The sequence below is a fragment of the Herpailurus yagouaroundi genome, unplaced genomic scaffold, assembly GCF_014898765.1.
Source record: "Herpailurus yagouaroundi ecotype Mexico unplaced genomic scaffold, PumYag 211, whole genome shotgun sequence".
NCBI lineage: Eukaryota > Metazoa > Chordata > Mammalia > Carnivora > Felidae > Herpailurus > Herpailurus yagouaroundi.
The window spans coordinates 724,466-752,128 of record NW_024412442.1 but is presented as its reverse complement, the minus strand read 5'-3'; positions in this window follow the sequence as shown (position 1 = coordinate 752,128).

The window sequence follows — 27,663 nt, the reverse complement described above, 5'->3', positions numbered from 1 at the left end:
TCTCTCTGTGTCTTGATCCATTTAATCTCATAGGAAAAAGGTATTTTTTAAGGAGAAAATACCCAAGGACACTAAAAAGCAAATTCAATTAAAGGAGCTAATGTTCCTGTTAATTTTTGTTACCATTATCACCTCTTGTTTGGACTCCTGGACAGGAAATGGAAAAACCTTCAGATCCTCATTGGGCAAGGCCAAAGTGAAAAGCCAAAAGTAGTGGATAGAAATGACGAATCCTATATTCAAATCATAGCTGGAATTTTCTCTCAAGATGTTTCTGTTTAATCATTTTGTTGATGAGAAACTCTAGCGAATGCTTAGAATGTGACATCAGAGTCAAACAATACAAACTCCCATTTAATTTCTGACTTATATGTAGGCTGCACTGTCCTTTCCCAGTACACAGCTCACAATACTAGAAGACAAGATAATTTTATGAATTTCCCATTTTGTTTTTCACAAACTACATTTTCCCTATAATTAAGATAATTGAAAAAATGATTTCTAAATTCCCTTTTAACTCTATTTCTGTTTATGTGTAGGTAGGTGAATATATATACATACACGTATACACACACATGCATATATACACATATGTACATGAGACTATATATATGCATACACATATATATGTATATATATGATCTTATTGAAACACAGAGCAAATGAAGAGCAAGAATTCATGTGAGTCAAGAAACAATGCATGAGGGAGCACTGAAGAATAGAGCATGTTAATGTAGACTGCATGAACTAACAGGAAAAAGTTTTTAAAAATCACAGAAAAAAGATTTTATTAGCATCTAAACTGTTTTCTTCCTTTCTTTGAATGAATATTAAAAGAAAAAATGTAACTAAAAGGAAATTTTTAAGGAAAATATTGATAATGCTACATTGCAATTGGAAATCAGATCTATAAAAGAAAAAAGTAAATGTCAGGAGAGAGAGGCATTTACAGTAGAAAACAAAAAATCGAGAGAAGCATTTTCTTGCTATTTAAAAATATGACCTTTCATGTCACTAAAAGCGCAAGTTTGTGTTTGCAAAGGGCTTCTGCAGTCCCCATCAGCATCTCTGTTAATAGAAATGTAGGCATCTGAGAATATGCAAAACATCATAGATTTATTTAGGAAAAGTAGGTCTACTCAGAGTTTAGCACCAGAAATGATTTGAAGAAACTCCAGAAAATCCCCATGTCTACTAAGGGGAAGAAAATGGGAGGTAGTTACAGTTGCAGACTACTGTAACTGCCTCCTACCTGGTCTTTGCCATAGTAATTTTTTGAAAATATAAATTAAACTAGAAGCATTCATTCCCTTAGGAATAACACCAGCCTCTGTTGGTGACCCACAAGGCCATGAATAATATGGCTCTTGCCCACACCTCCACTGCTGTTGATCCCACTCTTCTCTTTGTTCAGTGTATTCCATCCACATGGTCCCATTTTGAGTTCATCTAGTACATCAGGCTAATTCAGCTGAAAGGCTTCAGCACATGTAACCACTCTGTCTATGACTGACACTTTCTAATCCTCTGGGTCCGAGCTGAAATCTCATCTCCTAAGGCCTTTCTTGAGGTGTTCTCTAACTGGGCCAGTTAGATTTACTTCATAATAGCCACCCTAAATATTTTAAAACAGTAATTGTTGGGGCGCCTGGGAGGCGCAGTCGGTTGAGCGTCCGACTTCAGCCAGGTCACGATCTCGCGGTCCGTGAGTTCAAGCCCCACGTCAGGCTCTGGGCTGATGGCTCAGAGCCTGGAGCCTGTTTCCGATTCTGTGTCTCCCTCTCTCTCTGCCCCTCCCCCGTTCATGCTCTGTCTCTCTCTGTCCCAAAAAAAAATAAATAAAAACGTTGAAAAAAAAATTTAAAACAATAATTGTTTTGTAACTCATGATTTTTTTAGTCAACAATTTGGCTAGACTCAGCTAGGCAGTTCTCATGCTCTTGCTCGGATCATTCATGTAACCCATTCAGTTTTATGTCATTAGAAGCGTGGAGGCCTGGCCTCTGATGTGGTTTCTTACGTTCTAGGAGCCTAGGCCAACTGGTTCCCATGGTGAAAGGGCAGAGTACTGTGCATGTGTGTTTGCATGTTAGAGAGGGAGGAGAGAGACAGAGGGAGGAGTAGATTGAGAGACAGAAAAGAGAGAGAGAGGGGAGAGGTCTCAGGAGTATCCTAGACCTCCCAGGCCCATGCTCAAGAGCAGGCACACACTTCTTTCTTCCACAGTCCATTGTCAAATTAAGTCACAAGGCAGAAAGATAGAGGAAATAAAGTTCAGCTCTGGATGAAAGAAGCGGCAGAGTCACATTACAAAGAGTGTGGAAACAGAGGATAAAGATTTGAGGCCGCTTCTGCCAGTTGACTACACTGTTAGATATGAGGCAGTGTCCTATTTATTCCCCTTGCACCACTCATCAAATGTGTTTCACCACTTTGATGTTTGCTGGCTTATAGTTTGTTACTCACTCTCGATCATAAGCTCTACAAAAGCGGAGACAGTTTCTTCCTTTATAAGACACTATAGCAATAGGCTGGCATAATGCCTGGCATATCGTAGGTACTTAATAAACATTTAAAATAGAAATTAAGAAAAGAAAACTGCATACAGATGATTTTACAGTTTTATAAATATAAAAGGTCTTGTTAAGGTTCTTATGTCTGTCATCTACCCACAATACCAGTCACTAGCAATAGGATTAAAATTTATAGCAGCAATGGGAAAAATTCGATCATAGAAACTGGACAAGAACCTTGCATAACTGGAATGCACTGCCTTATTAAAACACAATGGAGAGAACTTAATTTGCTCTGTGCACTCAATGTGTCAGGCAGTATGCTGATAAATTTGCTCACACCATCACCTGTCTGCAAAGCTAATAAGAGAAAAGAAGAAAGGTGACCTCAGGGAGATAGCATGATGTCTCTGACTTGGGGAATTGGTGCTTGGGTTATTGACAGGAATCTGGAGAAGGTTGGCAGGTATAAGGTAGAAAGGAATTACATAAAGATTTCATGTGTCTTTCATGCTAGTATGTGACTACCTGGGCCTCAATAAAATAGAAACTTGCTATGTAATATAGATGTTTTTCATAAGGAATTTGCCTCACTAACTCCAGAATTTTAGTCCTCTTCCCAAATAACTAAACATCCCAAAAAGAATATTTTTAGAAGCCATTGTATTTAAAGATGCTGTAAGTAGTTGAGATGTCATGAATTGAAATTTTAAGATGAACCATGGCATCATAAAATACTGAGAATTAAATGCTATGACAGTTTCTCAGCAGTACTAATTCCACAAATTAGACAAAGAAAAATGAATTTTCTATTGACAATGCTGATACGTAGCTTGAACTTGAAAAATTCGTTTTAAGGATAAAAAAGCACAATAGGCAAAAGTAATTCATTCTTATAAAAAATGGAATAATTGTTATGATACACACATTGTATATGTGAACCAGTGGGTGTTTTTGAACTTTTTACACAGTTAAAGCTCTGTGGCCAATGAAATTCAGGATTAAAGAGGTTAAATGATTTGCATAAAATCTGCCACAGCTGGGCACAAATAAATCCAACACTGCTAACTTATAGTCCCATGTCCTATCTACTGATTTCTGATCTAATGGCAAATACAAAAATACGTTAAAAATAAGTAAATAAAATATGTGGAATTGATTGGCATAATGCTAATGAATTGTACGATTCCAAGAGTGTATTAAGCTTCTCCTTAAACAACCAGTATTTATTAAAGAATACACAAGACAAATTGTCTATAGTTAAAAAGTTAAAGTATAACTTCAGTTACATTACTGCTTTATAATGATGTAAGCAGGCTCAATTTATTTGTCCCAGGTTCATCAGCTCTGACTTTTCTAGATTCCCATTCTTCAGGGTCTTCATGGTCAGGTCATATTTGTCCAAGAAGAAAAGTCAAGTTTACTAAGAACAAAATTAAAAAGTCTTCCAAGGGGAAATAAGATGGCATGATTTTTATATAATTCTATGTTCAAAACAAATGTAAATATTTTATAATGAGAAAGTATTTTAATAAGCACAGTAAAAAACAACTTTCTCAAGGTATTGAGTATTTTTGACTTGTCAAACTTTTGACAGCATTTATTTTCATGACTAGAAAGAAGGTAAGCTTTCCTTCTCTCTGCCATGTCCTGGCCAGCCTTGCCTACTGGGATGAACTGAATTCCCCTAAAATCTATGTGTTGAAGCCATCACCCTACTACCTTAAAATGTAACTGTATTTGGAGATGCATCCTTTACAGAGGAAATTAAGGTATGAGGTATATATGGGTGGGCCCTAGTGCAACCTGACTAATGTCCTTATAAGAAGAGAAAACAGGAGAAGTACCAGTGTGTACACACATAGAGAAAAGGCCATTTGAGTGCCTAAAAGGCCATCACGCATGGACCAAGGAGAGACCCTAGGAGAAAACAAACCTGCCAAAAGCTTGATCATGGATTTCTAGCCTCCAAAACTATGAGGCAATAAACTTCTGTTGTTTAAGTCACCCAAGCTTAAACATTTGTTGTTGTTATGGCGGCCTCAGCAAACAAATACATCTACCTACAGGCAACAATACCTCTAAGGCCAGCAGACAGCAACTGGCTTCAACTACAGGAACGATCACATCTGCCTACGTGTCTGAAGTCTCAGAGCTTGTAAAGTTGCCAGCCCCCTAGGAATCCACTTTTTTCTCCTTTTTTCTTCTCTGAAATCACTAATCAAAGGCCCATCTATGTCCTTTTTACTCAGAATGTACTTTTTGACTGTGTCCTGACAGACCTCGAAGCTGAGCAGACTGTCTGTGTTACATAACTGCATGTACATCTCTAAGGCTTTTGGCTGTCCCTTTGCCCTCCATCTGTCCGGACTCACCATCTCCAGCCAACCTTCCATCCATGGTTTCTTTCTAGCTTGCACTGTTCAACACTTGTCCAAAACTTTGGTTGTACTCATTAGGTTTGCTCCCCACCATATTGGAGGGATCACTGCAGGTGTAGGACTATTCGGCAGCTCATGCATAACTTAACACACAGCTGGACTTCTGAGGACTGGTAGATATCCAGGTAGAAATAGAGATCTTTTGCCTATATACAATATACACTGAAAAGCTCAAGTTTCACATCACTGCGGCATATGCTCTTAAAGAATGTTAGCTGACCGAAAGAGTAGAGAATCATGTCAAAGCTATAGCTTAGATGTCAGGATAAAAGAGGGATTGGTAAGTCATTCATGCCTAGGCATGGAGAGGACAATGGGCAGGTATTTCCTTCTTTTACTCTGTGATGCTTCTCTTTCATCCTGGTAGAGAGAACATGGCATTGGAGATATTTTTTTTAATTCTTTGATTTATATCTTGAGAGACCCCATGATATTTCAAGAGAAATGTAGCATAGTCAATGTTGTAAAGGCCCTTACTTGACATTAGATACACTCCAGGAAAAGAAAAAAATAAGTGCAACTGGCAACTTAAAAGGCACGGTTTGAGCCTATCTCACAAGCACTGCAGACACATTTGAATCACTGATGTGCAGCCTATTTTCATAAGATGCTAACTCTGTGTATAAAAAACCTTTTTTTTCCTCCTGAAACTGTGGCAAGATTTCTGATCTGAATATAAACTGACAAAGCATTACAAGTGCTGGGGCTCCACCTAATGATCATCAGGCAAAAACAAAACATTTTTCGCTTTTACAAAATTTATTCTTCACAACATTGGCAAATGGTATTAGACATGCTAACCTACTTACGTCTCTCCTTTGCTCAAACTATGCAAATCCCTGGTGGCCTGGGTTTAGTGTCCTGGGGCATAGCAATTGCAAGATGCCAAAAACTGCCATTGCCATCTCCCCAAACCTGCTTCTTGGCCCACATTCCTCCTCTGGGTAGATTTTCCTCAAATCTCACAGCCAGCATTTGGAAGACTTCTTGGTATTGTCCATGTCCTCTTCAATGTACGTTTGGGCTCCTTATCACAAATGTCCATGTTTCTGTCCTATGAGAGTCAGCAGCATAGCTGACTCAGCAGGTAACCATGAAGTCCTTCTCACTGCCTCGCCTTTTTTGCTCCGCTGGCCAGCTTCCATGATACCCTCTTCACTACTGCCAGTGCTACTCACTTCTATTCTCTTCTGATGTCCTCACGTTAGCACTCACCCAGAAATTGCCCATAGCTCCCTTCTGCTGATGTGCAAACCCTTAGCGTGGACACAGCCATGATCTGATCTAAACTATTTCCCTAGTCACCACTAAAGGAAAGGGAGACTGGGTCACCAATAGCTATGTTCATTAGGACTATGGATAATCATCTTCACTCGTTCCTCATTTTTTCCAAAACTTCTCTCACATTTTCTTGTTATAAAGGTGCCATGGGCATGAGTCTCACAGACATTTGATTCACTGTAGTGAATGAACTAATATAACCTCCTGGTTCAAAGGGAGATGAGACTAAACCTGTTCCTAAGTTATGGTGAACAGCATTTATCATACCTTTGGATTAGTTTTTTTTTTACTGTAGTACTCGAATGATGTTCAAAAAATTGGAATTATCGTAATTATTAGGAGGACACAGAAATCAGTAACCGGTAGATACCAGTAGGTTGACATAAATGAAATTGTATCTTTATCCTCTGTATAAAAACTGGAGTGCTTTTCACATTCCCTTGGCTATAGTTCTCTGTATGTTAAAAAATGGATACTTAGGGTACTTTTAAAAAAAATCACATAAACAAAGGTGGTGCTCTTTAGAAGTAACTAAAACTTACATACAGAATTGGCTTTGAATGTTCAAAACCTCAAAAAAACAGAGTTGACTGAACAACAGAAGCTTTATTTCAAGAAGAGACTTCATGTTTTTTTGTTTCCTGAACCAAAAGAGAAAGGCTGTGCCCCACTGCATCATTCTTTCTTTTTAAGATGAACAGCTCCTTTATAATAGAGTCTGTCTTTTCAATCTAGAGCAATCCTGAGATTTAAAAATTTTAGTAGCAATAGGGGCATCTGGGTGGCTCAGTCGGTTGAGCATCTGACTTGGACTCAGGTCATGATCTCACAGCTTGTGAGTTTGATCCCTGCATCGGGCTCTGTGCTGACAGCTCAGAGCCTGGAGCCTACTTCAGATTCTGTGTGTCCCTCTCTCTCTGCCCCTACCCATCTCATGCTCGGTCTCTGTCTCTCTCTGTCTCTGTCTCTCTCTCTCTCAAAGATAAATAAACATTAAAACTTTAGTAGCATGAACATCTTAGAGTTCTGGCCATTTTGGAAAATCCAAAGAAGTGATTAACTGTGAAGAGAGTAGTCATGTGTGAGTAATTTAAATGGTGATGTTCTTTTGAGTTTAATGATGTTCACAGATTTCAAGTTGCATATAGAGTTCTAATTGCTTCTTGATTCCTCCCCGTTATTGCATCATTATCGGGAACAAAGTATTTACAATAAATATTTCATAATTTATTCTGTTTATAATAGGTATATAATTAAGAATTATTTTGAGAAAGGACCTTGGGGGAAGACAGTGGAGTGGGAGGACCCTAAGTTCACCGGATTCCACATTTACAGATATTGCTCACTTCCATGTGACTACATAAGAGCGATGGGAAGACTGGCAAAACAAACTCCACAATTAACTGTAGAGAGGAGGCCACATCTGAGAGGTCAAGAGGGACAGAAACAATGGTTGGTTGGGAGCTGCCCACAGGAGGAAAGAGCTGTGAGCATGAAAGAAATGGTTCCTTGAGCCAGGGAGCCCACATGGGGAAGATGAATCCCAATGATGCCTGGCTTTGAAAACCAGGGGGGCTGAATTCTGAGTTTGCATAACCAGTGGGATGTGGAGCCTGGAGCTTTAAAAGCCAGCTGACTCAGCACTGGGCAAGCCAGAGGCTGAGGATAGGGCACCCCTGCCCTTAAAGAGACAGCAGCGTGCAGAAAGACAATAGAGAAGCAACAATCTGCACAACACCTGGAGCAAATGAGAGGACTGTCTGTTTATACTGATTTTGGAGCATGTTGGCAAACATCTCCAGGAACAAAGGAGCTGGTAGGCACCATTTTCCTCTCTTGCTCACTCCCCATCAGGGCACATAAACACAGAGCCATCTGCAGGAGGCAGCATTGCATAGACCCTTGCTACCTAACAGGCTAGCAGTGTGCCCCACTCATATGTTCTCAGGAGGACTCCCCTACTCCAAGCCTGCTGGCCTCCACCCTGACCTCAACACAAATTTTGCTAACAACACAGGTATGCCCTGCCCAACCACCTCACACACAAGCAAAAAGCACCCCCAGCTACTGTGCTTCAGGGGATCTGGCCTATGAGTGCAGCTCAGTGAAAAGTTTGCTAACACCACTGTTTCTGCCCCTGAGCTCTCCTGCAGCTACACCCTACCAAAGCCAGCCTCCCTAGAACTCACTAACACCACAGAGACCAAGCACAGCCCATAACAGGGAGAGTCAGTGCAGATGTCTGGACTGGAAAAAAAAAGAGAGAGACTCAGACATAAGAGCAGGATACAAGCAATGCACACAGAATACTTTCCTGAAGTGTAGGTTCTGGGGAACAGGGTACTCTGCACTGAGAAGCCCTACAGGACCTCTTCCTCATAAGACCACTACCTTTAAGAGCAGAATATATGGTAGACCTCCTAACACAGAGAAACACAGAGAAGTAGACAAAATGAAGAGACAGAGGAATATGTACCAAATGAAAGAATAGGACAAAATCACAGAAGGAGACCTGAGTAAAACATAAATAAGTAACATACCTGATAGAGAATTTAAAGCAATGATCATAGGAGAAATTAAAAAAAAACAATAAAACAGATCAACAAAACCAGGAGGTAGTTCTTTGAAAAAAAAATCTATAAAATCGATAAACCTCTAGCCAGACTTATCAAAAAGAAAAGAGAAAGGACCCAAATAAATAAAATCACAAATGAGGGAGAGAAATAACCAACACCACAGAAATACATATGTATATATAACGACTCCAGCAAAACTTACTGGAACTGATAAATGAATTGAGGAAAGTCACAGGATACAAAATCAATGTACAGAAATCTGTTGCATTTCTATACACTAATAATGAAGCAGCCAAAAGAGAAATTAAGAAAATGATCACATTTACTATTGCACAAAAAATAAGATACCTAAAAGTAAACCTAAGAAAGAGATAAAAGGTGTGTACTCTGAAAACTACAAAACATTGATGAAAGAAGCTGAAGATGACACAAAGAAATGGAAAGACATTCCATGCTCATGGATTGAAATAATGAATAGTGTTAAAATGTCTATACTACTCAAAGCAAACTACAGACTTAATATAATCCTTATCAAAATACCAACAGCATTTTTTCACAGAACTAGAACAAACAATCCTAAAATTTATATGGAACCACAAAAGACTCCAAACAGTCAAAGCAATTATGAAAAAGAAAAGAGAAACTGGAGGTATCACAAGTCCAGGCTTCAAGTTATATTACAAAGCTGTATTAATTAAAACAATATGGTACTGGCACAAAAATAGACACATAGATCAATGGAACAGAATAGAAAATTCAAAAATAAATCCATTATTATATGGTCAAATAATCTTTGATAAAACAGGAAAGAATATCCAATGGGAAAAAGTCTCCTCAACAAATGGATTGGGAAAACTGGACAGCTATGTGCAAAAGAACAAAACTGGACCACTTTCTTGAACCACACAAAAACAAATTCAAAGTGAATTAAAGACCTAAATGTGAGACCTGAAACCATAAAAAATGTAGAAGAGAGCATAGACAGTAATGTCTCTGACATCAGCCTTAGCAGCATTTTTCTAGATATGTCTCCTAAGGCAAGAGAAATAAAGGCAACAATAAACTATTGGGACCACATGAAACTAAAAAGCTTCTTCACAGTGAAGACCTGTGAGAATAATTCAGTCCACTGCACTCATTTCCCACTTGCCCCAATCCATCTTGTACACTCATTCCATTGGTGTGAGGCAGAAACAGGAATTGTCAGGAGAGGGAGGAAGCAATGTGTGGTGGACATGCAAGTTCTGTGTCAGGAGCAGCAATGCGTGGCAGATAACACATGCTGTCATCTGTGAGATGAGAGGAATTTCCCGAACACTTGTGTGGAAATGGCAGGAAGGAACAGAGGTGCTGAAATCCTGTCAGGAGAGTGAAATTTGGGTAATTCCCATTTATAAGACCAATTTGTTCTCATCTACCATTTGGTAAAGGCGTAAGAATGTCAGGCTTATGAGCACTAATGCACTTAATAATTAATATTGTTTTTTAAAAAAAAATTAATGTTTATGTTTTGAGTGAGACAGAGAGACAGAGCATGAGTGGGGGAGGGAAAGAGAGAGAGGGAGACACAGAATCCAAAGCAGGCGCCAGGCTCTGAGCTGTCAGCAGAGAGCCCAATGCGGGGCTCAAAGTCACAAACTGCTAGATCATGACCTGAACCGAAGTCAGATGCTTAACCAACTGACCACCCAGGTGCTGCTAAATAACAATAATATTGTTAACATAGTTATAGAAAGGCATTGTGTCACTCCATATGCTTACATTTTATTCTTTTCAAAATAATCTATGAGAAAATATCTGAAGATGTATCAGTTCATATTTCTATGCTTGCCAAATATAAATAAATAAAATACGCAACTCAATCTTTTGAAGGTCAACTTTAGTCTCCATTAGTGTGATATGAGGAACAAATATTTGTGTCCCAGCCTAAACTTATTATTAACTCAGCATTGCCCAGATTCCACCCTTCCTTTCAGATATACACAGACAAAAAGAACAAAGCAAGATCAGAAATTTCTGCAGGAAAAAGCAGCTTATCCAGGTAATTGTTTTCTAAAATCCACTATTATCTCCAGCAAAATCCACAGAATGTATTCCCAATTTTTCTTTTATTTTTTTTTTCAACGTTTATTTATTTTTGGGACAGAGAGAGACAGAGCATGAACGGGGGACGGGCAGAGAGAGAGGGAGACACAGAATCGGAAACAGGCTCCAGGCTCTGAGCCATCAGCCCAGAGCCTGACGCGGGGCTCGAACTCACGGACCACGAGATCGTGACCTGGCTGAAGTCGGACGCTTAACCGACTGCGCCACCCAGGCGCCCCCAATTTTTCTTTTAGAAAGTCAACCTGCCTAATGGTAAAGATACCACAGCCTATATTCGAATTGGTTACATTCATCTGGGGTCATCTCCAAGGAATCACCAATGCTCAAACACTCTGAAAGCACAGTGGTCTAAGGCCCTCTCACCTAAAGATAACACTGTCCAGGTATGTGCTGGAAGGGCCAAATGACTTCTGGTTGCTAGAGCTCTACCCGTGTAAACTCTTTGACTCATTATACAGCCATCAACCTTGGCCCTTTCATAGTTCGTCAACAGATAAATACGTGCAGAGTATGATCAAAGTGAGGTGTGGAAGTCTACTCATATGCAACAAAAATGGCATTTTGCTATGCACACAATATAGAGGATACTTTCTATTGAACAATTTTCCTTGTATCTTTCAGTGTTAAAACTATGGAATGGTTACATAATATTTTATAGAAAAATCGTGTAACCATACTTCATGTTTGAGTCATTGAATTGGTTTTCAATATTTTTTCTTTTTTTCTTAAATTTTTTAAGTTTGTTTATTGTAAAAGAGAGGTCATGAGTGGGATAGGAGCAGAGGAGAGGGAGACAGAGAACACGCACATGTGCAAGTGGGGGAGGGACAGAGAGAGACAGAGAGAGAGAGAGAGAGGGAGAGAGAGAGAGGGAATCCCAAGCAGGCTTGGTGCTGTCAGCACAGCACCTGATGCAGGGCTCGAACCCACGAACCGTGAGATCATGACCTGAGCTTAAATGGACGCTTAACCAACTGAGCCACTCAGTTGTCCCTGGTTTTCAGTATTTTTCTGATGTATAATATGCTGCAATAAACATCCTTACACTGATGTTTTTGTTCATATGTTATTATTCCTTAAGATAGGCAATGCATAATTTGATTTTGGGGGTCCAAAGTAGATACATTTTGAAACCTATTTTGCTTGATAGCCCTGCTGGACTGCAAAAATTACTACTTCTTCCCATCATTTTCACATATAATTGTCTAAACAAAACATTTATAGTCTATGGAATGACTGATAATCTGAAAGACAAAAAAGATACAATAGAATTTTAATTTGCAATTTTTATTCATTAGCACTTTTCACCATATTTCCTGTTCCTTTTGGCCATCTGTATTTATTATCATGTGAATTACCATGTATTTTCCCATTTTCCTACTGGGGTGTTGATAGCTTTCCTATAACTGCATAAAAATATTTACATAAATGATAGTAAGCCTTAAGTACTATATATATTAAATTCTCTTGCAACTCTCTCCAGTTTCGGGTTTGTGTTTTTCAATTATTTTTAAAATCAGATCTGCTGATATTTAACTCTGTGCTTTCTGGCTTGGATGTCTACTTAAGTATTGAATGGCCTGCCTCCAGACTATTCATTCAGTCAAGGTAGGAGGTACAGCAGCCTGTGGTGAGGGCTGAGGGATATCTTAAGTAGGAAGTGTGACCACAGACCATTCTTGTCCACCAGAAGCCCTCATGGCCTCCAGAGCGGGCTCTGGCATTTGGGGCAGGGGTAATCACTGAGGGTTTAAAAAGGAAGTATACTCTAGTCTTTTTTTTTTTTTTTCTCTGAAGCCTGGGTGTATATTTAAGCACTGAATTGGTTCTTGACTTTTGTTTGATAGCTTAATAGGATAGTTCACAATTTTATAGTCTGAAACATGTCTTTATATAGCTAAAAATACCACTGCTTTTTTAACCTGAGGATTTTCATTAAGCAGCATTAATCTCAGTATTTTTCTATAAAGAAACACTCTTTACAAATACACATACCCCCAAAATAGACTTACAACAGCTACACGATAACTGTTTTTAATTAAAGCCATTGATTATCATTTTCATAGCCCCCAACATATTATGTGGCCAGTAGAAAACATTTAAGAAATGATAAATTAATACATTACTCTTAAAAGAGGAAACTAACTGAAATCACCCTTAAATATATATAATATTACCCCAGGTAATTTTCCAAAATGTATTTTTCCAACTTAAGTTTTGCCAGCAGAGCCTGTTGCCCCGACTCCTCACTGGCTCCCTGCACAGCACACTTTCTCTTTCTTTTTATTATAGCTGCTCTAGACGTTGTGTAGGAGTCTGTCCTACTGCTTATAATTTACATGTTGGTAATAACCAAGGAACTTGAGCATCTAAGCTTTGAAAAGCTCTAGTGGCTATTATACTTACCATTTGCATTTTTGTAAAAGTGTTTTTTTACAGTGAAGAGCTGATGGGTGACGAAAGCAAGAGATGACTCAGTCATCCAAGATTTCAAAGGTATCATCACACAATAGGAAATCTATTCAACAGCAACAGCTTGCAGTGCCAAGCAATGGTACTGGTCTGACTCATGTTTCAAAAATATGAACTTACCAAGTAAGTGAAGAAAAATGAAAGATCAACCCAAATTATTTGATGTCCCTCTCACACCTTTTGGGCAGATATACCCGAATCCTAAGCCAAGTCTGATTTACATGATGGAATGCATTACTATTTAAATAACATACTTTGTAGAAACACAGTGGATCTTCTTGGTTCCTAAGTCCTGCCTCAATTGTGTCTCAAGTTTAACCACTGTAATAATTTTTCTCTGCATGGGCCTTAAGTATTGCCTTTGCTCATTTTACTTTTGAAAATCTTGTAAGGTGGATTTCAGGGTAGTCATACCTCAAGCCACATTAGTCAAAACTAGTAGGACATCAGTTGCTCTTTGGGGAAAGGAGGACATACGTACCCCCAGGATTTATGGAGTGCTGAATTGCAGAGTGAGCCCCTGGAAAGCTAATGCCCACAGCATGATAATCCAACTTATTTGACTTCAGGAAGGCCTTGAGAAACTGTTAGATAAAGCATCAAGCTTATTCTAAAAGTAATCTATACTTTAATTGCTAGCACAAAAACTTACAATATGTATATTATTTACTAAAATATCAGGAAATTGGTCAGTTTGTTTGGGCAGTATTCCAACCTGATGAGCCAGCATTTGCAGCATTAAGGGCATGCAGTATGTCACTATGGTTACATCAGGCTAAATAATTCCTTTCCAACACTCTGTTGATTAAATAATGTATTATGTTCCAGATTGAAATACATGCTGGAAATTAAAAAGAAGAAGAAAAAACAAAGTGCTATGGACATGATCCCTGCTTTCACATAGTTCAATTTATGTAAAAAATTATGGAAAATTGTTCAGCTTGAGTTGTTCTAAAGTACATTTGTATTTCAATTAAGCCAAAATGATGCAGTATTTGTTCAGAGGAATTAAGAACTGTTTCTGAAAAATCTGTGATAATTTTTAGAGAGGATATGTTTGCTACATTCTAGATCTTTAGAAGTGTTTTGTAATTTTGTATATTCTGAATATTGCCCAGGTTGCCCCTTTTTTGCCACTTTACCCAATCTACAGCCACAATTTTCTATCTCATCTTGCTCATAACGTTGTACTTTATTTGGATCACTTCAACAATCCTTTAACAAGTGGATTGCTTTTTTTTAGCATCTCATGTACAAAGTACTGTTCCAGGCAATGCAGGTACAATGGAGACATGAAGGACTAGACCTGTGCATTCACTGAGTTTATATTTCAAAGTATGTGTTAGGACACACAAACAAACAGATAAAGGAAATGTTACAACTATTTTGAAAAAACAAAAAAATAAACACAGAGGCTTAACACAGAATAGTAGAAATGCATGGGCTACTTCCTGAAGTTGACATGTAACCAGAGACCTAACAGTGAGAAGGTCCTGATACTCAGAGGTGAGGAAGAGCAAGGCAGACAAAGGAAAGTGAATGAATGGATTCTGTAGTCAGAAAAAGGTGTGGCATGTTGGGGTGGCCAAAAGAACCCCCAAGTATATGCACTGTGATGAAATTTGCCTAGCTAATTATAATCTTACAGAGAATTGGGAGGGTCTCTAGCATGTTTGTAATCTTGAGAACAGAGACACCAACTGGCCTTTTGTTCCAAACAATCTTTTCAAGGATGTTTACATAGAATGGAACATAGAGTTAGCCAGTCTATTCAAAAAAGGCTCTCATTGAACACACACTCAGCAAAATTAAATCTGACATTATATTTTGTTTTATATCATATATTCAATATATTCAATAATCACCACCAGCATTGAGTAGTTATTTTTATTTGATGGATGCATGTAAGAGTCTATAGTCTTGGAAAAGATACTCAAGGGCATTCCCTTCTGTATTTTAGCATCACTATGGTAATTCCATAGTTATGTACCCCTCTATAGTCAACCTTTGTTACATACATCTCATTCCATATTTTGTACACATTCTAATCTATCCATGATTTCATTAGCGATCTCTTTGTACAAACACATTATTTGTGAAATTTGTCTTAATAATTTCCCAACGACAATTAGGAAAAAATTTGAAATTATTAATTAATTTCAAAAGAAGATTTCATCTTTTGCTGGATAGTCTCCTCCTTTTTAACAACAATATGGATCCATCTTTCACCAATCTATCTCTTCTGAGGGAACTTGACAATATTTACCAATATTTCATCCTACTTTCTAGAATATGACAGACATTTAAATTAATTTCCCTTTTCAAAGTGTTGATAGCTTGTGAAATTAGACTCTGGGAGATAGCCTGGAAAAGTGATATTAGCCTCCCTCTCCCACTCAGACCTTCTGAATGAACAGGCAGCATTTCCCCCTTTGGAGCAATGCTTGTGTTTTATTTTGTAAACATCAAATGTCTCTACAATAGATCAAAACATGAGAATCAAGAAGACGGGTATATTTAAACAAGAACTCAGATAAGAATCGTGTGTCAAATGTAAATTAAAACTTAAGAAGACCACAGAGTAAGCATAACCTCTTTCTTTTGAAAAAAACTGCCTCTGCAAAATCAAGAGATTTAAAAACATTAAAAAAATTTTTTTGTATTTATTTTATTTTTGAGAAAGAGACAGAGCACAAGTAGGAGAGGGGCAGAGAGAGAGGGAGACACAGAATCTGAAAGCGGGCTTCGGGTTCTGAGCTATCAGCACAGAGCCCAATGCGGGGCCCAATCCCACAAACCTTGAAATCATGACCTGAGCTGAAATTGGCACTCAACCAACTAAGCCACCCAGCCACCCCTAAAAATATTTTTTTAATGTTTTATTTATTTTTGAGACACACACACACACACACACACACACATACACACATCATGAGCGGGGGAGGGGCAGACAAAGAGGGAGATACAGAATCCAAAGCAGGCTCCAGGCTCTGAGCTATCATCACAGAGCCTGACGTGGGGCTCAAACCCACAAACCATGAGATCATGACCTGAGCTGAAGTCAGACACTTCACTGACTGAGCCACCCAGCCACCCCTAAAAAATTTTAAGTATCTATTTTCCTTATAGAAACAAAAACTTTCACATAGTTTTCAATTTATTCATTTAATATCAATATGAAATGAAAAGAGACATATTAAAGTGTAGGAAAAATTACATACAATAAAATGTAATCAAAGGAGAAAACAGTTCACAAAAGCTGGACCACTGCCTGTTATATTTTAAGATTTTTTATTTATATGGTTTTCTTAATCTGAATAGCTTCAAACAAAAAAAAGGAGGGGAGGATATACAAAGAAGCAGCAGAGGATATGAGATTTGCCAATCTGCATATATAACTCAAAGTTTGAGAAGCTAAGATATGATTTCATTTGAATGAATAGCTTATACTAAAACTAAAATGGCTGTAGTATAGTATCACACATGGTACCAGGAAAAACTCTGACAAGTGGACAGCATTTCTCAAACCTATATTTTTCCCTAGATTTAAATCTAGATGGATGATTCTGTCTTTGAAACTGTGAACAATCAACCACAACCAAATCTTTTCAAAAACAGGTTTTGTATAATCTGTCCAAGTGAAAACAGCAAAGTCAACTGTCAGTGTGAATTACCTAGCAGGAATATTCTAACTAATTCAATTCAGGTGAAATATGATGATTGCCCATTAATTGTTTTTGGCTCCCTTTAGCACTGGAGATATTTTAGAAAGAGTGAACAAATAAATAAATTAATGATAATTTAAAAAGAAGAAAATCAAAATGATGAAGTTGAAATTTAACCCCATGGGAACAGCTTCAGTTGTGTTCCCTGCTGCCGTGCACTCAGGACACATCAATGTTATGAGTGGAAGTTCATCTTAGGCTCTCTGATACTGGCAGAGCTCAGCAATATCAAGTCCAAGGCCTTCACAAGGCCATTGCTACTGATGATCATGCCATGAAGCATGAGGAAGATATTGTCAACAACAGTGTTTGAGATTTGGAAACCTTTGTGTACCAATAACCTCCAGATTAAACATTCAAAACAAAGAAGACTCAAATATGAGGTCATGGCAATTTCTGGAGGGTCGGAACATTTTGTTATCAGTGCTCTTATTTGTTTTGGATTATTCTAATCCTGGTAAAATGATTCAAATTCCCTTTTGGTCATCTATTGATATAAAGAATACCGATGATATGGGGGACATGGGGGTCTAGGTGCACAGTGGCAATAAAAGAAATTTAAAATTTTTAAATGGTTTATTCATCTCCCCCAGCTGAATAAATGGCCAAAAATAAGGGGACTTCAAAGTGCCTCTAACACATCTGCTCAAGCTCAGGCTTTGTCTCCTCCTTGGTGGTTAAGTATTGTAGCATTTGTATGCACATGAGCATGCACACACACACACACACACACACAGGTCATTGCCATATACAGGTTTGCACTTGAGTTATTTCCTACTTTATTCCATAAATTAATTAATTGAAACAATTGGGATTCAAATATCTTAATGTAGGTGGGGTTGGAAGATGGGACAGAGTAGAAGGACCCTAGCCTCACTTCATTACATAAATACTAACTAGATACTAGGTAACTACTAACTCATTCTAAATGCCCCAGAAATTGACCTGAATACTGGAAAACTCCACAACTAAAGGTAGAAAAGAGGCCACATTAAAGAAGCTAGGAGGTGTGGAGACAGGGTTTGGGAGAGATACAGATCATGGTTGCAGTGCTGGGGAGGGAGCTGTGGTCATGCAGAAGGTTGAGAGACAGATTAGCACATAGTGGAGTGAACAGGGAAAATGAAGCCTATAGCAATTGGCTTGGAAAGTGAGAGGGGTCGAATTTCAAGAGTTCTTGCAGCCAGCAGGACCTAAAGCCTGGAGATTTAGAGGTTGATGTATTTTGTTCTGGAGGAGGTTGGAGTATACTTGGGCAGCTCTTGGAAAAAAAGACAAGGCAAACAGCCATGGACAGATAGCAAGGAAATAGTGATCTGAGGAGCACCTGGGACACACAGTAGAGAGATTAATTGCTTATTTCAGAGCATGTCCCAGAGAGGCAGCATTCACAGAGTGACTCCTCCAGGAATAAAGGAGCTGGCCAGGGCCACTTCCCTCCCCCATCCCTCAGGATAAACACAGAGCCACCTGTGGGAACAAGCACAGAACCAACATTTGCTACCTCACTTGCTTATACCAAGCCCCCCACCTCTGTCATGCTCCAGTGTAATTATCCCTCTCACTCATGTTTTCCTCAGTCCCAGCATGGCAGGCCCCCTCCCCAAGAAGATGGGTCCAAACCCATACTCAAGCCACATCTCCCAATGAGGGAGTTTTGCAGAGTCTCAGTTCTGGTGGCAGTGATGAAAGTATTATTTCATGAACAGACCAGAGCAAACCTACTTAAAACATGCCTCATTCAGGCCAGGGACCAAACACTGCCCACAACAGGCAATGAGAACGTCTGTAGATAACTGGCCTGAAAGATAAAGCAGCCAGGACAAAACAACAAAGCACAGGCAACACACATTATAGACACTTATGGAAAAGCCAGGCCCCAGGAAAAAGGGACACTACACAGAAGGTCACTACTGGACCTCTTCTTCACAAGGCCATTACCCTCAAGAACAGGTGACATGGCTGACTTTCCTAACATACAGAAACAGGTAGAGAGATTTAGACAAAATGAGAAGACAGAGAAATTTATACCCAATGAAGAAACAGGGCAAGGCCACAGCTACAAGTCTAAGGGAAAAAGATGTAAGTAACATACCTGATAAAGAATTTAAAGTAATGATCATAAAGATACCTACTGGACTTGAGAAAAGAGTGGAAGACATGAGTGAGACACTTAAATAGAGATAAAGAATAACATAGCAGAGAAAAAGGACTCAATAAACAAAAAAAGAAATGTGCTTGATGGAATGAAGAGCAGGCTAGAAGAAGCAAAGGAATGAATTAGTGACCTAGAAGACAGAGTAATGGAAAGTAATCATGATGAACAAAGAGAGAAAAAAGAATTCTACAAAATTAGAATAGACATAGGGAACTCAGCTAGTCCATCAAACATAGAAACATTCATATTATAGGAATCCCAGAAATGTATTTTAAGAAATAATAGCTGAAAACTTCCCTACTTTCAAGAAGGGAACATACCTCTTAGATCTAGGCGACACAGAGAACTCTCATCAAATTCAACATAAACAGGCCCATACCAAAAGATATTGGAATTAAATTAGCTAGCAAAATGTAGTGATAAAGAAAAAATATTAAAAGCAGTTAAGACAAAAGAAGTCGGTAACTTACAAGGGAACATTCATAACGCTAGGTGAGATTTCTCAATAAAAACTTGGAATGCCAGAAGGGAGTGGCAGAATATATTCAAAGTGCTGAATAGGAAAAATCTGCAGCCAAAAATACTCTATTTAACAGAGATAAAGAGTTTCCCAGACAAACAAAAACTAAAGGACTTTGTGACCACTTATCCAGCCCTGTAAGAAATATTAAAGGGGACACTTTGAATGGAAAAGAAAGACCAAAGTGAACGTATAAAGGCAGGAAATACAAAAGTAGTAAACATGAATATTTCTGTAAATAATCAGTCAAGGAGCTCAAAAAGAAAAAAAGGATATAAAATATGATAACATATACTTAAACATGAGGGAGAGAGAAGAAGAGACTGGGTTTAAACTTAAATGACTATCAACCTAATATAGACTGCTATTTGTAGAAGAGGTTATATCCAAACCTGTGGTAACCACAAGTCAAAAACTAGTAATAAACATGCAAAGAATAAAGACAATGAAATCTAAATATATCAATAAAGAATATCAACAACACATAAAAGAAAGAAAAGATCAGAGAAAGTCTTCAGAAACAACCACAAAACAAGTAATAACATGACAATAAGTACATATCTATCAATAATTACTTTGAATGTAAATGGACTAAATACTCCCATCAAAAGACATAGATCCATGTATATGCTGCCTACAAGTGACCATTTTAGACCTAAAGACACCTGCAGATTCAAAGTGAGGGATGGAGAAACATCTATCATGCAAATGGATGTCAAAATAAAGCTGAAATAGCAATACATATATTGGACAAACTAGATGTTAAAACAAACATTGTAATAAGAGACAAAGAAGGACACTATATAATATTTAAGGGGACAATCCAACAAGATCTAACAATTGTAAATGTTTATTACTCAACAAAGGAGCACACAAATCCATAAAACAATTAATAAGAAACAACAAAAGGAATGAATCCAGAGTAATACAATAATGGTAGGGGACTTTAACACTCTACTTATATCAATGGACAACCCATCTAAACAGAAAATCAACAAGGAAACAGTGGCTTTGAATGATACACTAGAACAGAAGGATTTAATGGATATATTCAGAACATTCCATCTTAAAACAGCAGCATACTCATTATTTTCAAGTGCACATGAAACATTCTCCACAATAGATGAAATATTAGACCACAAAACAAATCTCAACAAATTCAAGATTGACATAATGCTAGCAACTTTTCTTACCACAAAGCTATAAAAGTAGAAGCCATCCACAATACACACACACACACACACACACACACACACACACACACACAGACACACACACATATACTAATACATGAGGTTAAATAATAGTCTAAAAATAATGAATGAGTCAACCAGAAAAAAAGAAGACATAAAAAATTACATGGAAACAAACAAAAATAAAAACACAATGTCCAAAATGTCCAAAATGTTTGGGATGCAGCAAAAGGGGTCCTAAGAGGGAGGTTTTAAGAAAAACAAGCCTACCTCAAGAAGCAAGAAAAATTGCAAATGAACAATCCAGCCTTACACCTAAATGATCTAGAAAAAGAACACTAAATGAAGCTAAAACCAGTAGAAGGAAGGAAATAATAAAGACTAGAGCAGAAATAAGTTATCTGGAAAACAAACAATAAGCCCAATAGAAAGATCAAGGAAACCGGGAGCTGGTTATTTGACAAAAATCTATAAAACTGATAAACCTCTAGCCAGATCTATCATAAAAAAAGAAAAGACTCAATAAATCACAAATGAGAGAGGAGAAATAACAACAACATCACAGAAATACAAACAATTTAAAGAGAATATTAAGAAAAACTATATGTCAGCCAATTGGACCACCTAGAAGAGATGGATAAATTCCTGGAAACATATAACCTACCAAAACTGAAACAGGAAAAAAGAGAAAACTTGAACAGACTGATAACCAACAGAGAAATTGAATTAGTCATCAAAAAACTCCCCAAAAACAAAAGTCCAGGACTAGATGGTTTCACAGGCAAATTCTACTAAACATTTAAAGAAGAGCTAATACCTATTCTCAAACTATTCTAAAACAATAGAAAAGGAAGAAAAACTTCCCAATTCATTCTATGAGGCATTACCCTGACACCAAAACAAGATAAAAACACCACTAATAAAAGAACCACAGGCCAATATCTCTGATAAACGTAACTGCAAGAATCCTCAACAAAATAAAAACAAACCAAATTCAACAATACATTATAAAATCATTCATCAAAATCAAGTTGAATTTATTCCCAGGATGCAAGTGTAGTTCAGTATTCACAAATCAATCTATGTGATACAACACATCAATAGGAGAAAGGATCGCAACCATATGATCATCTCAATAGATGCAGGAAAAGCATTTGACAAAGTAAAACATCCACTCAACCATCCCTCAATGAAATAGGTTTAGAGGGATCATACCTCAACATATTAAAGGCCATATATCAAAAAACCCACCAATAACATCATCCTCAATGGGGAAAAACTTGAGCTTTTTTCCTAAGGTCAGGGATAAGACAAGAATGTTAGCAGCATTTTTCCCAGAGCTAGAAAAAAAGTCCTAAAATCTGTATGGAATGACCAAAGATGCCAAGAGGTCAAAGCAACATTGAAAAAGAAAAAACAAAGCTGGAGTCCTCACAATTCCAGACCTTGTTACATTACAAAGTTGTAGTAATCAAAATAGTATGGTACTGGCTCAAAAAATAGACATATAGGCCAATAAAATGGAATAAAAAACAGAAATGAATCCACTATTATATGGTCAATTAATCTTCCATAAAGCAGGAAAGAATATCCAATAGGGAAAAGACAGTCTCTTCAACAAATGGTGTTGGGAAAACTGGTGAGCTACATGCAAAAGAATGAAACAGGACCACTTTCTTACAACATACACAAAAACAAATTCAAAATGTAGTAAAGACCTAAATGTGAGACAGGAAACCATTAAAATCCTACAGGAGAACACAGGCAATAAGCTCTCTGACATCGGCTATTGCAGCTTCTTACTAGATATGTCTTCTGAGGCAAGGGAAACAAACAATGGCAAAACTGAACTATTGGGACTTCATTACAATGAATGTTTCTGCACAGAAAGGAAATAATCACCAAAACTAAAAGGTAGCCCACAGAATGGGAGACAGTATTTGTAAATGACATATCTGATAAATAGTTAATGTCCAAAATATATAAAGAACTTATAAAACTCAATACCCAAAAAACAAATAATCTGTGCACAAGACATGAAGAGACATTTTTCCAAAGAAAACCTACAGATGACCAACAGACACATGAAAAGATGCTCAACATCATTCATCATCAGGCAAAAGCAAATCAAAACTATAATGAGGTATCACCTCATACTTGTCAGAATGGCCTAAATAAAGAACAGGTGTTGGAGAGAATGTGGCGGAAGGGAAAATCTTTTGTATTGTTGGTGGGAATGCAAACTGACATAGCTACTCTCGAAGACAGTGGGGGGTTTCCTCAAAAAGTTAAAAATGGAACTACCATTGATCTAGCAATGACACTATTAGGCATTTAATCAAAAATACAAGAATAATAATTCATAGGGTTACAAGCACCCCTTTGTTTATAGAAACTTTATTTATAATAGCCAACATATGGAAGCAGCCAATGTTCATCAAATGATGAATGGATACAGAAGAATGGATATAGAAGATAAAATATAGTTTATATATACAATGGATTATTACTCAGCCATAATAAAGGATGAAACCTTGACATTTGCAATGACGTGAATGGAGCCTAGAGAATATTATGCTACGTGAAATAAGTCAGTCAGAGAAAGACAAATACAGCATGATTTCACTTGTGGAATTTAAGAAACAAAACAAGCAAAGGGGAAAAGAGAGAGAGAGAGAGGAACAAATAAAAAAACAGACTGTTGCTTACAGAGAATACACTTGATGGTTACCAGGGGGGAAGGGGGGCAGAATGGATGAAAAAATGTGATGGGGATTAAGGAATGCACTTGTGATGATCACCGGGTGTTGTCTCCAAGTGTTGTCACTATATTATACACTTGAAACTAATATAACACTGTATGTTAACTAACTAGAATTAAAATAAAAACTTACAATGCGCCTCCCCAAGAAACAAGCATGCAAAAAATCTTGACATGATAAATCAAACTTGTTATCCCAATTGAACACCTCATTATATAGCATATTTGCTAATATTTTAGACATTTTAACATTATCTTCCCCCCACTTCATAAATGCATAATTGACAAATAAAATTTTATATATTTAAGATGTATAGTGTGATTTCATATATGTATACATTGTGAACTTGTTACCAAAATCAAGCTCACCTCACACTGTGTATGTGAGGAGAAAAATAAACCTCTACTATCTTAGCAAATTTCAAATATATAACACAGTATTATTAACTATAGTCAACATGTTGTAAAGTAGACCCCCAAGTTTTGTTCATGTTAACTTTGTACACTTTGACCGATTTCTCTGGTTTTTTACCAACCCCAGCCTCTGACTACCACCATTCTATCCCTGTTTCTATGAGTACAAATGTTTTTAGATTCCTTACATAGATAATAGTATAGTGTCTGTCTTTCTCTGTCTGGTTTATTTCCCTTTGCATAATGCCCTTGAGTTTCATCCATGTTCTTGCAAATGGCAAGATTTCTTTAATTTTTATGCCTGAATAGTATTCCATTGTATATGTACATTTTCTTTATTTTTTAAAAGTGGTAAGAGTAACATCCACCATTATTTAATATTTAAGGGGGCCAAGATACTTTGCTAAGGACTTTGCATATAATATTCATTTATTCAACAAACATTTATTTGTATCTACTCTGTGCTATGAACTAGAATAGGCTGGGTCTTTCCGTATGTTTTCAAATAGAAAATCTGGAGTCTTAGTCAAATAATTGGTGAGTAACTCAAACTTTCATAAACAATTGACTGTGACAGAAGTGAGTTATATTTACTCCTATCTCCTCTACTTTTTCTCTAAACAAAGTGTGAAATGAAAATATGCATGAAAAACTACAATTTCTAGCAAGCTCCTCAGAATGCATTCTCCCTTTCTACTCTATAGCAATTTAATTTTTAGAGCAAAATCCCACAAAAATCAAAGTTTTACTTCTGATCCCTGTCCCTTTTAAACCATTATTTTCTAGGAGGTGAAAACTTTTTGCTGTGTGCTTTTGAAATAATTTTAAATTTACTGAAAAGTTGTGAGAACAAAAAAAGAACTTTTTTTTTCTGGAACCATTCCAGAGTACATTGAAGATTCGTGGCCCTAATATTACTCCCGAACACCCAGTGTGTACTTCCCACAACATGGACATTCTCTTTCATAAAGCCAATACAAACATCAAAATCAGAAAATTATTAATGATATGTTTTAACCATCTAGGACCCAGACTCTCTAAGCAGGAATTTCTAAAGTTTTCATTTTTACAGAAACTGACCAGCTCAAAAGTATACTTAGATTATAAAAGTTCTTAGAATATATTTATAAAACATAAGTGAAACAATAAATTGAAGAATCAGAGGGTAAATGTGAGCAACTGACCCAAAGTATAGAGCCAAATGCAGGCTTGGAAATTGGGAAAACAAAGATTAGAAAATCAGAAGACCAACTCAGGCACAGCATTCAAGATTTCTTACTGAAGCGGCCTTTCTGGAAGGGTGATTGAACCCCTCCAGTAAGAGCTTAAGAGGCGAGGTAGGGAAAAGCATGCATCCTCATATGCAAATTTTATTATGACCTTTGGTAATAAGATGGAATTCAGCTGTGCTTATGTGACAGTCTTACACAGTCAGTGATTGCGTCCAGTCTCTCTGCGTCGTGTGCAGTGGAAATATAGAGAGGGGACAGGGACGGCAAAGACCCCATCAGTCTTTCTTTTGACTTCTTTTAACACCCAAATTGTCCTCAGGTGTAGATTGTAATACAGTCCCACAGGTAGGCAGGGAAGGGGTGGAATCTCTCTCAGACCTGCTTCCTTTGTTACCTTTTTTTTTTTTTTAACAGGCAAAGTGAAAGATCACTTAAAGTGAAAATAAAACAAACAAAAATCTCCCTGACATTGCCATAATATATAAGCCATAATATTGAGGACTTGGATTCTAACATCTTCTTGGAAATAATGACTTATTTTAGGTTCTTGTTTCCTGCATGGTCCATGTATGGTCAACATGTGACATGTATTACACGTCCTGTCATTTTTTTGTAGGCTGTGGACGCCCCAACAGTCCTCAGTCACAAGCCAGTTTTGCTTTATCTGCCATTATGTGGCACTAGTCCACAGGGCCCCCATAAAAAGCAAGCTCCTGAGGGTTCCTTCAATCATTATGGAGTTAGAAGGTAGCACCCTCGATCCTTCCAGCTGGTGGGATTTGGTTATAAAGCTCTGGGAGAGATTTCTTGAGGAAGATAAAATTTGCATAATATATATAAGATTCCTGTAAATAGTTAGAGGTACATTATATGACTGGAAGCATGACTTAGGATTAGGTACAAAAAAACCCCACAGTAAATAAACAAAAATAGGCCATTATTAACACAAGAGGAAACAAAATCCTGAAAGGAAAGATAAAGCACCCTTGTATAGTGCATGACTGAGCTCTGAATGCTTTCCTAATATGACAGACATGAATATTCATTTAATCAAAATTATGATGTACTATTTCGAGAAGATGAGAGCTCAAAAGTGTGCACATGTGTGGTAGGGGCCAGAAGATGAAAGAAAGCTAAATTTTCATGTTCCACAGCAGGAAGTCAATAAATAAAGCCTATTAATAAAAAAATCAAGAAATAGCAGTATAAGCATGTTATTTAGAGATATGGAGATATCTCAAAAGAATCAGTTAAAATAGCTGAAAGCAGTTGCATCTGCAAAACAGGAAATGGGTAGAGGAAAAGGCACAGGAACACTTGACACTTTAAAGTACATTCATATATAAACTTGACTAAAATACAAAGTAAACTGAAAATACTGTACTATATATTCAAATATAAATTCATCTACAATTTTGAATTTTTTATGAATATTTTAATTTATGTGACATAAGTTCTCTTACATGAAATATGTAAACTTCACATTCTAGTTGGGACTTGAAGAACACAAAATTAAAAATTTTTACTTTCTTGTAAATGGAAAAAATCTTTTAAAGATGCTGAAATTGCAACAAAGTTAAATATTTGCTGTAGAAACTGTAACCACTTTCAAAGGTAGTAAATTTAGCCAAAAATGAAGAGTTGATATAAATAATTCACAATTACACATACAATAATCCATTTATGAAATATTGAAAAAAAGATGCCTGATAGGAAAATGTCATGGACACTTCAGAGTTAGCAGGATTATGGGTGACCCTAGAATTGTCAGACACAAAAGCTGTGTCCTGCAATGTTTTACTCAAAATTTTAACATTCCTTACACAACTAACAGTAAAAAGAACCTTCATCATCAGTGACTTTAACAAGTTTGTCTGTGAAGACTTGAAATATTTTAATTTTATTTTCTCATGAAAACTACTTTTGGATATTTTAATTTCAGTTATAAATGTACTGGTGATTTAAAAAGTCAGTATGTTGGTACACTCAAATGAGCATAGTATTGTAAATTTTTATCACATATTTATTAAAGGTGCCTGATTTTTTTGGTCACAGAACTGTAAGTCTTGACTCTAATGTATATAAATTAACATTTTTAATGTATAGTAGAAAGAGAGAAATGCCAGATTCTAAAACACCTGAAACCTCAATCTGTCCGGGCTAGATGGCCCTAATACAGAGAAACTATCTGGAATGCATTGCATTCTTTGATGATTTAATCTAAACTTTCCCTCAGCTTTCAGATTTCAATAGTTAGATGCTCTAGAAAAA